This window comes from Camelus ferus, chromosome 23, assembly GCF_009834535.1.
Source record: "Camelus ferus isolate YT-003-E chromosome 23, BCGSAC_Cfer_1.0, whole genome shotgun sequence".
NCBI classification, from domain to species: Eukaryota; Metazoa; Chordata; class Mammalia; order Artiodactyla; family Camelidae; genus Camelus; species Camelus ferus.
The window spans coordinates 18292697-18303845 of NC_045718.1; the positions used below are offsets into that span (position 1 = coordinate 18292697).

Here is an 11149-nt window from a genome sequence, read left to right on the forward strand (position 1 = left end):
GACGATGCATCTTCACTGAAAGGCACTCCATCCTTCTCCCAGCCTGCAGCGTAGGGATGGTTCCACTCATTAGCGGGCAGGCCTGTTTCTCAGGGACTGGCCTACTCTTCCTAAGCAACTATTGTCTCCTTTGCTATTCAGCTGTCAGCACTTTTCCCATGATGCTGCTGACTTTCAGCCTGAAAAGAGCCCTTTCCCTGCTGTGCAGCGAGGCAAGTTCCATCCAAGGGGGTGGTAACCCCGCCTCCGCCATGGACAAAGGGCAGGCCCCCTCCTAATATCACACAGCGATCTCAGCTGGCCCTAGTCTGGTGAAAACAAGGAGGTGGGAAGACAGGTAAATGAGTAACTCTTATCTGTATTCCTGGACATTCTTCGAGTTGGGCAAAAAGGTTACATAGAGCCAAAATACGTCAGCCTAGGAGTTGAAAAAAATGAGACGCTATGAGAAATCAACCTAAGATTAACTGGACCATGCATTTATTTTTAGAAATTAGGCAAAACCCCAAAGAGATCATGTCATGTCGCCTGGGGGAAGTGCTCAGACTAGAAGTCCAGATATTTAGGCTCTGGTTTCAACTCTGGAGCTAACAAATTAGCTTGTCTGAATCCAACATGCTGCAAGGCTAGTGAATGGCAGCAAATCACTTGACCAGAGGGTGAGCTTAGCTGACTCTCTGTATCTGCCTGAAAACAGATCTGCTCATAGGCAGGGAGCATTTGATGGTACCTAAAATCGTGGTCACCTTAAACGTGGGAAACTGCCCGGTTTCTAGACACATTTGTCACAGGTGTCAAAGGTATTTATTCTAAAGGTTGCTTTTTGAATTCCAATTTATCTTAAAACATACTGGAAAGAGAAGGAGAAAGATAATTCTCTAGTTCTGTACACACTGGAGTTTTAATTATCATTATTAAAGAAATACTTCCAGAATATGAAAAAATGATACATTGTACCCCCAACACCAATCATTCTTTCTCCTTACTCCTGGGGTGTCTTTGTGAGAATCTTGCCGGGAAGGTTCCAGAATGGACAGGCTAGATCCAGAATTGCTATGTCCTCTGTCCTGGGATTGCTGGTGTTGGAGGCAAGTAGAAATCCTGGCTTGGAAAAAATAGAAAGGTGAAAAGTTCATGAGACGTTTGAAGCTGAAAAAAATGAAAATCATATATCTATTAGAGGAAAGGAGAGATGGAATTTCTAAAATTGCTAATGGGACTAATGTGCCTGTTTTCCCTTGAGAAGCAGGCTCATCCCACACCTCAGGATGTTACGGGTCTCCTGCATTTTCCTGCTGCCTTAGGAATCTTTTGTCACGTGGCTTCTCTTTTCTCCTTTGTTTTATTCTTTGGCATCACTTCCTCCACCTCAGGCTTCCAGATAATCAGCCCCATGACACCAGGTGACTTGCTCCGGTTCAGCATAATTGAGTTCTCACATTCACTTGAAATTTGGGCCCCTTCGGAGCTGGCCAAGCCCAGTAATTAAAATGTCCCCTTCATCTCTAATTGCTTCATTTAACATCTAGTGGAATGGTTTAGGGGCCCGAGCGCCCTCTGCAGCGATCTGTTGTGCCCTGGGTAACGGACAAGCAGCACCCCTCGCCCTGGATTCAGGCACAGTAGTCTATTTTGGGGCTGGGCATTTTTGAATCCCAGTGGTCCTTTGACCCACTGTGCTTTTCTCACTTGTTTGGAAAATGTGTTTTTAATTTTCTCTGTCTTCCTGGGTTTCTAGGGGAGCCAGTCCCTGTCCCACACCCACACAGAGGGAGATAGGACATCTCCCAGCAAACCTTGTTATCACACAGGCCATGCGTTGTATTCTCATCTAAGTCAGGTGCGGTGGGTGGGGAGAAGCTCTGGGTTGGGATGGGCAAAGTCAGAATCTGAGTCCCAGCTCTACAGCCCTTGATCTACCAGTGTCTCTTTGTGACCTTGGCAAGTCCCTGGACTGAGCTCCCTCCAGCCTCACTTTGCTCAGTTGCAAATGGCGGAGTGATATCCACATGCAAGGTGACTGTGAGGACCAAACAAGGAAAGTGAGGGAAGTTTGGTAATGTCTTAAATGATAAAGCATTTAACTTATCGTTGTGGCACAGAGGCCATCTGGGATCTCGAATGCGACACTCAGAGACTACTTCTCATTTGCATCCTCTAAACGTGGCTGTGGGAGAGGGGCGATGACTGAATACAGTGAGCAGTATATGGCAGGAGGGGGTGATGATGGTCACAGAGAAATGCTGCTGCAAGAAGCCTCAAGGCCACGATTCTTTAAATCTCTTTTCTATATTGCTCTTCTCAAAGGAAGCATGGTTGGACAGCAGGGGTAGGTACCTCCCCATCAGAGGGAGTCCATGATGCCACAGGTGCCCTGATGAGGAAAAGTGGGCATCAGTAGCTTTCACTCATAATTTGAAAAATTGGTTAGTGTAGCAGATTAGAGTTAGATTTGCTGAAACACGTTCATGTGTTAAGGAAAGTCTAGCGAAGTGCTTTTGCGTGTCCCTTGGGAGCAGAGAAAGCTAGGTTGGTGATACTAAGACCCTTCTCCACTGAAAGTGAAGGAAAAAAAAATGGTCCAAATACTGCTATGTCTACTCATATCTTTTCAATGAGCTTAATAATGCTTCAAATCTAGTAACTTTCACATTTTAAGCATCTCAAAGTACTAAGGCTTCTTTTTGTGGGTTGTGTGTGTGTGTGTGTGTATACATGTGTGTACTTGTGCTCTTGTGGATGGATGGGGTATGAGGAGTGGGGAATCCACCATCTCTATGTAGGGAGAGATGCTATGAGAAGACAACTCCAAGAGCTGAACATCTTGAACCGGCCTGCTTGTTTGGAGGGAAAGTGTATCCTTGGGGGCTGCCAGATTTAGCAAACAGAAATACAGGAGGCTCGATTAAATTTGAATTTCAGATGAACAATGAATCCCTTATTAGTATATGTGTGTACTATGCACTGTTGGGAACACACACTGTTGTGAAATTCAGATTTGGTGGGGCATCCTGCATTTTGTCTGGCACCTCTACTTGGGTGGGGCAGTAGGCAATGTCAGAGTCTCTTTGGATTATGAAGCAAGCACACAACTATTATTGTTTTTCCAAGGTTTACAGTGCCCGTGAGAGTCAGAAAATTGGAAGTAGGAGATTAAAGACCTTGTACCCAATCAAGTGTTGGGAAATTTTCCTGCTGTACAGCTTAAAACAATAGATATGCTGAAAAAAACACCCAGTTAGTTATTCAAACAGATGTTATAAACCTCCTAGAAAAAAACATAAGCAAAGCATTTTTTGAAATAAATCTAAGCAATGTCTCCTAGGTCAGCCTACCCAGGCAAAAGAAATAAAAGCAAAAATAAACAAATGCGACCTAATTAAACTTATAAGCTTTTTCACAGAAAAGGAAACCATAAACAAAACAGAAAGACGCCTACGGAATAGGAGAAAATATTTGCAAATGATTCTATTGACAAGAGCTTACTTTCCAGAACATACAAACAGCTCATACAACTTAACAACAACAACAACAAAAAACAATCCAATCCAAAATGGGCAGAAGACCTAAACAAGCAATTCTCCAATGAAGGCATACAAATGGCCAATAGGCACATGAGAAAGTGCTCAGTATCATTAATTATCAGAGAAATGCAAATCAAAACTACAACGAGGTATCACCTCACACCAGTCAGAATGGCCATCATTCAAAAGTCCACAACGATGAATGCTGGAGAGGCTGTGGAGAAAAGGGAAACTTCCTACACTGATAGTGGGAATGTAGTTTGGTGCAGCTGTTATGGAGAACAGTATGGAGATTTCTTAAAAAAACTGAAAATAAGCTTACCATATGAACCAGGAATCCTACTCCTGGGTGTATATCTGGAAGGAACTCTAATTCGAAAAGATACACGCATCCCAGTGTTCACAGCAGCACTATTTGCAGTAACCAAGACATGGAATCAACCTAAATGTCTAATGACAGATGACTGGATAAAGAAGTTGTGGTATATTTACACAATGGAATACTACTCTGCCATAAAAAATTTAAAATGCCATTTGCAGCAACTTGGATACACCTCAGTGGTCATTCTAAGTGAAGAAAGCCAGAAAGAAAAAGAAAAATACTATATGATAATCACTTACATGTGTAATCTAAAAAAAAAAAACATAAATGAACTTATTTACAAAACAGAAACAGACTCACAGACATAGAAAACAAACTTATGGTTACAAGGGGGGAAATGGGTGAGGAGGGATAAACTGGGAGTTTGAGATTTGCAGATACTAACTACTATACCTAAACTAGATAAACAACAAGTTTATACTGTGCAGCACAGGGAACTATATTGAGTATCTTGTAGTAACCTATAATGAAATAATGAAAAAGGATATGAAAAATTATGTTTGTATATGTACAACTGAACTATTATGCTGTACACCAGAAATTGACACAACATTGTCAACTGACTACACTTCAATTAAAAAAATATATATACATAAAAAATAAAATATAAAAAACAAAAACCAAAAAAACCCAAAACTTGAAAAGGGGCACAGGTTTCTGTGTTTGTTCAGGACTAAACTACCTTACCTTTTATTTTGAAAAACATTTATTGAGCACTTACTGTGTTCCAGATATTGTGCTTTGTCCTTGAGTAACTGCAGTAGAAAGCCAGTTATAATTCTTTGTCATTGACCACTTAGAAGGCCAGGGAAAAGAACAGACGTACTCAAGAAAGCTTGAGAAAACTGAAGAGTAAGTTTTTCTCTCAGATATTGCACTGTGTATCTCAGATTTTTCTCTAAGTTTCTATTTTGTTCTCCTCTTTACCAACTAGCTTTTTCTATTTACTAATTTTCCTTTCGGTTCCAAATGGCTCCCCTGTTATGTAATATTGTATAGCCTTCCAGTTTCAATGCTGGCCCTCAGTGTTGGTGGGTATCACTATGTATCTTAGTTTAAATTCTTGAAAAACAATTTGACTGACTATCTTGTCTTTCAGATGCTAGTCATAAAATGCTCATCAGCCTGTATATTCATGGTTCTTGTGCCAAGTGTCCACCTGGGGTTCAATCGGCTACGGTCAGATGGCGGAATGGGCAAAAAAGCCCTGCAAAATTACCTAGTACATTCTGTTCCTTGTGTTCTCTTTTTTTCAAACATTTAGCTCCAAACATGCCCCTACATAAATAAATTATTATTTTTAAAGCTTAGTGGTGAAGAGTGTAAACTCGAGTCAGAATGACTGAATTTGAATCTTGGCTCTGCCATTTTAGTTTTATTATGTCCTCAAGAAAGTGACTTAAACCTTTCTGGTTTTTAGTGTCCTCACTCATAAAATGGTGCTAGTGAGAGCACCACGTCATAGAGTTGCTGTGGAGCAGAAGGCAAGCACTTAATTAGTGGTAGCTGGTATCAGCCGTATTGTCACAAGTGCGGGCAAACCCTTACTCAGCCTCTTCCCTCAGAAGACAATGCAAAGTCATGACCCGCTATGGCATCCAGAGTTGGCATCAAGAGAGCCACCTTCAATGCCTACTTGCAATTTCCGCGTGAAGTCCATTTCTCCCCTGGTTACAGTCCAATAGACTTAAATGGTAAACTTAATCAATATAAAATTAGAAATAAAAAGCCCATAAAGTAGGACAAAAAGAAGTGAAATATAATACACATTACAATAATGATTCTTACTCAAAACAGGAAGAAGGAGAATATTAACACCCTATCTTGCAGGATAGTCCTTCAGCCTTATAATATGGGATGCCCTTTCTGGTCCTTTCCTAAGTATATTTGTATTCGTAAGTGATAAAACATTGGCAGAGGCCTGAGCAGCCTGTGCCTCTTTCTAAGACTCATTCAGTTTGGGTATAAAAATTACAGCATCTGTTAAAAAAAAGACCTGAGACTTACAAAAATAGCCTGGCACCTTTAGAAAAACCAGTCGCTTGGCCATGAAACAACCACAAAAAGCTATTCTGTCCTACAAAAGTTAAATCCCATGTGACCCACACCCCCACCGCATAGAAGCATGTGTTCTCTCCATGTGTTACTTTGATTTCTAAATGCCAGCTCTGCCTGTCTTAAGGTTCCTCAATCAATGCATTAATTGTTGGGTTTTTCAGATTACTCTTACCCCTTAAGTCTTCACTGAGTTTTGAATCAAGTGAGAAGCAGAAAAAGGAGTAAAACATAGCGGTCAAAATATAAGCTTTTATTTGTAATACTGGAGTTGAGAATTTGTGGTTTGCATCTCTGGTCAGACTTACCTCAAGTCACTCTACTTGTCTGTTGATCCATGAGAGTGGAAACAGAGAGACGTGGGCCTCCGTGCCCACAGCTATACAGACATTGGAGAGCCCACCCCTTCGTTTGGAGGCAGGAGCAGAAGTAAGTGCACCCACTGTGTGCACAGATAGTTTAAAAGACCCAGAAGGCGCTGAGTCAAGCATACCCAAGTTCTTCACCTCCAGCGTCATCCTTTAGATCGTCAGTTCCATTTGCTTTGGATACTCAGTTAAAGGTACAGAAGGAAGAGCAGAAGCAATGTTTGCCAAAACTTTGCAGATATCTGAATTTCCTATTTTTATGGAAAAGATAGAAACCTGGGGATGGGGAGAGGATGGTTTGTTGACGTCCTTCGCAGTGGTGTGAATGTTCGTCCAGGTGGGACAGCTTGAGACTCCCTCTACGACTCCGTAACTTTTGGAGAATCCTTGTCCTTGGTTTGGTCCTGCTGAGAAATTGCATTTACACCCTGCCTGAGGCAGCGGAGATGAGCAAGTTCCTGGGGAACTGGGAAAGGAAATGGCAGAGTCCAGGCTGGATATCAGAAAAAGGAAAGAGAGTTCCCAAGGCACTTCTTGGCCTTTCAAAGTCCGCTTCATCATTGGCAAAAGGAAATGAGAAAACAGTATCTTCCAAAGTCCTAGGGTTCGATAGTAGGCGTAGTGGGAAATAACCAACCTGGGTGCGATCCAATATTCAACTTTGGGTCAACGAGCTTTAATTGAGACCTACTATATGTTTAAGGAGTTCTCCTGCCTAGACCTCAAGGAACTTTGGTTCTGATGGGAATAGCATGGGCATGGGCACCCACACATACACACACACCCACCCACACACACACACACACACACACACACACACACAGCATGCATATACTAGGGAACACAGAGCAGATTTTCGATGCAGTAGGACTTCAGAGAGGACACAGTGCTGGTTTTGTCAAAGCCACCAGGGAAGGTGTAATGGGGATGCCAACGTTGCAGCACAACATGAAATGCCTGATGGGTTTTAAATAATTCAGGAGAAGAGCATGAGCATTACAGGCTGGGGGTGGGAACAATTTGGAGAGAGAGATCAAAAACATAACTGAAGTTATTGAGAAGGGCATGAAAAAAGTGTGTGTGTGTCTGTGTGTGTGTGTGTGTATTTGGTGAAGAGGGAGTAATGGAGGAGGTAGGTAAAGATACCAGGACAGAAAAATACATATTTTCCCATCACTGTGAAATAAAGGCCTTTTCACGCCTTTCCTATCTGACCTGTCCTAGGTAGGTCAGTGCTGGTAATTGAATTTCCATACTTAGGGAGGACATAAATTCCACAGATGCCTTTTCTCTGTACACACAGACTCTCCACACTCATTCCCAGCCACAGAAAAGGCTGCATTAATTTGATTCAGGAGCACTTTCATGATAGCATCTTCCCAAAACACACACAAACAGGCTCCATCTCCTCTTTCTCCCTTTGATGTATGGGGCCTGTGGGGCCAATGGGAAAGCAGACCCTTCCAGAGGCCGCAGGCCCCTTTGCTATCCCCGCCCACCCTGCCGCCTCCTTCCCACTTAAAGCCTTCCTTCCCTTCTTCAGCTGGTGATCCCAACTCCCTTCCCGCTGTGCGAGGTATCCCTGTTTGTCCTCATCTGGAGAAAGGATGTCCCTGCAGCAGACGTTCAAGGATGTTGAATATCCTAACCCTCCACCCTGCACCCTCCTGACACACCCACCCCGATAGCCGGCACAACGGAGGCGTCTATATTAATCTTACAGACTCTCTACAACACTGGACTTTTTGGTAGTAACCATAGGTGAAAGTAGATTTTGGAGAAAGGAGAGACCAGGGTTGGATAAAGCGGCCAAGGAGAGCTACACAGGGGAAGTGGCGCCTGAGCTGCATTTTGCAGGCTGAGGAGAACTGTGGTCGGTTACAGAGGAGAAGGGAGGGCACGATGGGAATTTTGATACTATGATGAGACAATATTGGAAGAGGTCGGGAATGCATTTCCCTGCAAAATCTTTGGCTCAGATACGTTGAGTTTTAAGGTATCTGAGTGTCTTTCTGTTTCTCATTTCCCGTTCCCTACTGGACACCAGCATCAAGCTATAAAGAGATTTCTTTCGGCAAGGAAAACTCGTTCCTAATTCTAGTCCTTTCTAAAAGTCCTGCTGGTGATCAGCTCCCCTCCTCCCTCTTCTTGCCTCCCCAGGGCTATTTTTTTTTTTTTTCCTCTCCAGGTTGATGGATTCCCTTGATGTAAAAGAGAAAGGAAACTGCTAAAGAGTCGTATGCCGTACATCTTCATCACTGTCTGGGCAGGCGAAAAGTGAGAGGCTGACTCAATTAAGTGGAACACCGATGGGGGAGGGGGTGTGGTTGATACGGTTTTAGGAGAGGACGGTGCTAAATCAAGCACATAATTTCCAAAGGGCCACCAATCAACATCAGCTCTAAACAAGTCTGGGGCAAATTTTTTAAAGAACGTTTTAATGATGAAATGACCATCTTTGAGATTATTTTGCAAGTCATTGAATAAAATTCCCTAGTGAAAAATGTTTGGCATCAAGTTCTTGAAAATGCTTCCTTTTCTTTGTTCCCTAATGGACAGAAGCACAAACGGTCTCCAATCACATGAAACGCAACTCTCCTTTCCAGCCTGTAATTATGGTGGGGACCCAGAGAGATGCTTAATAGTTAAGGACTCTGTCAACTTGTCCATTAAAAGAGCTGGAGTTATGTGGGGGTTTTGTGTGTTTTCTTTCTTTCTTTTTTTTTTTTTTTTTTCCCTTGCCCCTGAAAGAGTTCAGATCACAACTATTTCCAGGGAGGCTGAAACTTTGACATAGATTGTCAGTGGGGGAGTAAATTGTCCTCAAACAACTTTGCACTTAAGAACAAAATGAATGCTGCTTTGATTTGGGGCGGGGACCAAATTGGCTCTCTGATCTTACTGTGTTCAAGGCTCCTGCTGACTTGGAGACTGGGTTCATGCTTGCTTTAGAGTTGCCAGGAAAACAGAAGGGCTTGGTCTCTCGCTTTGAGGTGACAGAGAAACAGAAGCCGGTGTTTCAAGCCTCTATGCTGTCATGTTTGCCCCACCCCCTTTCTCCTCCGTGCGCCCAGTTCTCTTGTTGGTTATCAATGGGAGGTGCCAAATTTTCAACCGAAATGTTCCTCAATTCAAGAAAAACTGAATGCCAAGGTTTATTATTTGAAAGCAATTCTCCTTCTGTTCTTTTCAAATAGAACTGCTTCTGTTCTAGACCCAGTTGGGGAACTTGGACATTTTAAGAAGAGAAGGACAGACGATCATGGTTAGAAAGAGCGTTGGAAACGGGCTCATTTGTGGTCACTCTGGGCAAAATGTTACCAGATCAGGAAGGCAGAGCTCAAGGGTGAAGGTAAAGCCCTAAAATTCTTTCAGTCAGGAAAAGAATTAGATGAGCTAATCACGAAGGGCCAGCTTGGGTCTTGTGGGTTATGTGATACCTCATGTGTTTCCCTCCCCAAATCCTGAAGCCACCCCATGTCCACTGAGTGAAGGAGGAGCGCCTCATCCTGGTGGGCTTCGGGACAATGGACCGCCCGGCCTCTCCAGGGTCATTTCCCACTGCTGCCCTAGTCGTGGCCCGCACCAGCTACACTGGTTCCCTCGAGTTTCCTGGCCCAGCCGCCCCATCCCCGTGCCTTTGCTCATGCCTCTCTGCTGCTTGAGGATGCTTTTCTCTCAAGCCTACTCCATCACCTTGGGGTTTAGGTTTCCACATATGAATCTGGGGGAGACACAAGCATTCAGTCCATAGCAGATGGGTTAACAGACCTTGAAACTGTTAGCTGAAATAAATACACAGACTAAAAGTTGAGAGTTATGTTTTATTCAGTGGACATTTCTGAGGACTCAGCCCTGGATGACAGCCTCCCAGATCGCTCTGCAGGACTGCTCCAAAGAGGTAGGGGAAGAGCTAGGATATGTGGGAGTTCTACAACAAAGAACAGGTAGTTGGAGCATTAAAAGATTACTTGTTAACTAAAGAAAACCAGGCATCTCAAGTTAAAGAATTTAGCGCTTTTCTATGTATGGGAGGAAATAAACATTTGGGCTCAGTGAATTCATTCCTTTGACAAGCAACTAGCATCTAGGGTCAGTGTCTTGTCCTTTCTTATTCTGAGTCCCCTCAGAGGGCACCATTGTGAGGGGCAGCAGAGGCTGGGCTGCAGGCTTGTCTTCACTGAGGGATGGTGGCAGCCACTGATGACTTGATGGCTTCAGCATTCTTTGTTTATTGATATGGCTCGCGGTATTTTTCGTTCACAATACTCAATGTATTGAGATGGAGAGGAGTAGATCTCTAAGATTTCAAGCTTGGAGAACAACTCAGAAAATAGTTTAGAAATCTGTGTTGTCCTAAGCATACCATCCCGTTCCCCAATACTGCCACAGACTATGAGCAGGTCTCCATGAGGAACCAAAACCCACCCAGACACCATCCTAGTGCTTACCAAATACCATCTCTCTCACGCAGCCTCCCGATCTGACCATCTGTAACCCCCTCTCCCTCCTCTGAAGGCCTCCAGTGTTCTGTTCCTCCTTCACAGACTGTATGCATGTTTGTGCATTTGTGTTACTTCCTTGCTGTGTTGCAGGGTTAGAGTTCTATTTGTGTAATAGAGAAGAACAAATCTGATTCTATATTAGACATGTTTCTTTTACTTTAACCTCTGTATTCTGTTGCTTTTTGTTACAAATTAATCACTAGAGGGATGTTGCCTATAAGCTTAAATTATACATAATGGCCCATCTCTGGGAACCCTGCCTCCCAGGTAACGAGCATTAAGCTAAAATACCTTTGTTTAGCTCACAGGAAACAT

General features: G+C 43.2%; 1 long non-coding RNA gene across 1 annotated transcript in view; it reads left to right on the plus strand.

The window, feature by feature from the left end:
• The window catches only part of LOC116659428, a 62991-nt gene extending 53850 nt beyond the window's left edge, over positions 1-9141 (plus strand). Inside the window, exon 5 of the long non-coding RNA XR_004314824.1 lies at positions 8518-9141. This is a non-coding gene — a long non-coding RNA (uncharacterized LOC116659428). The remainder of the gene's footprint in view (positions 1-8517) is intronic.
• The last annotated feature ends 2008 nt before the right edge of the window (positions 9142-11149 follow it).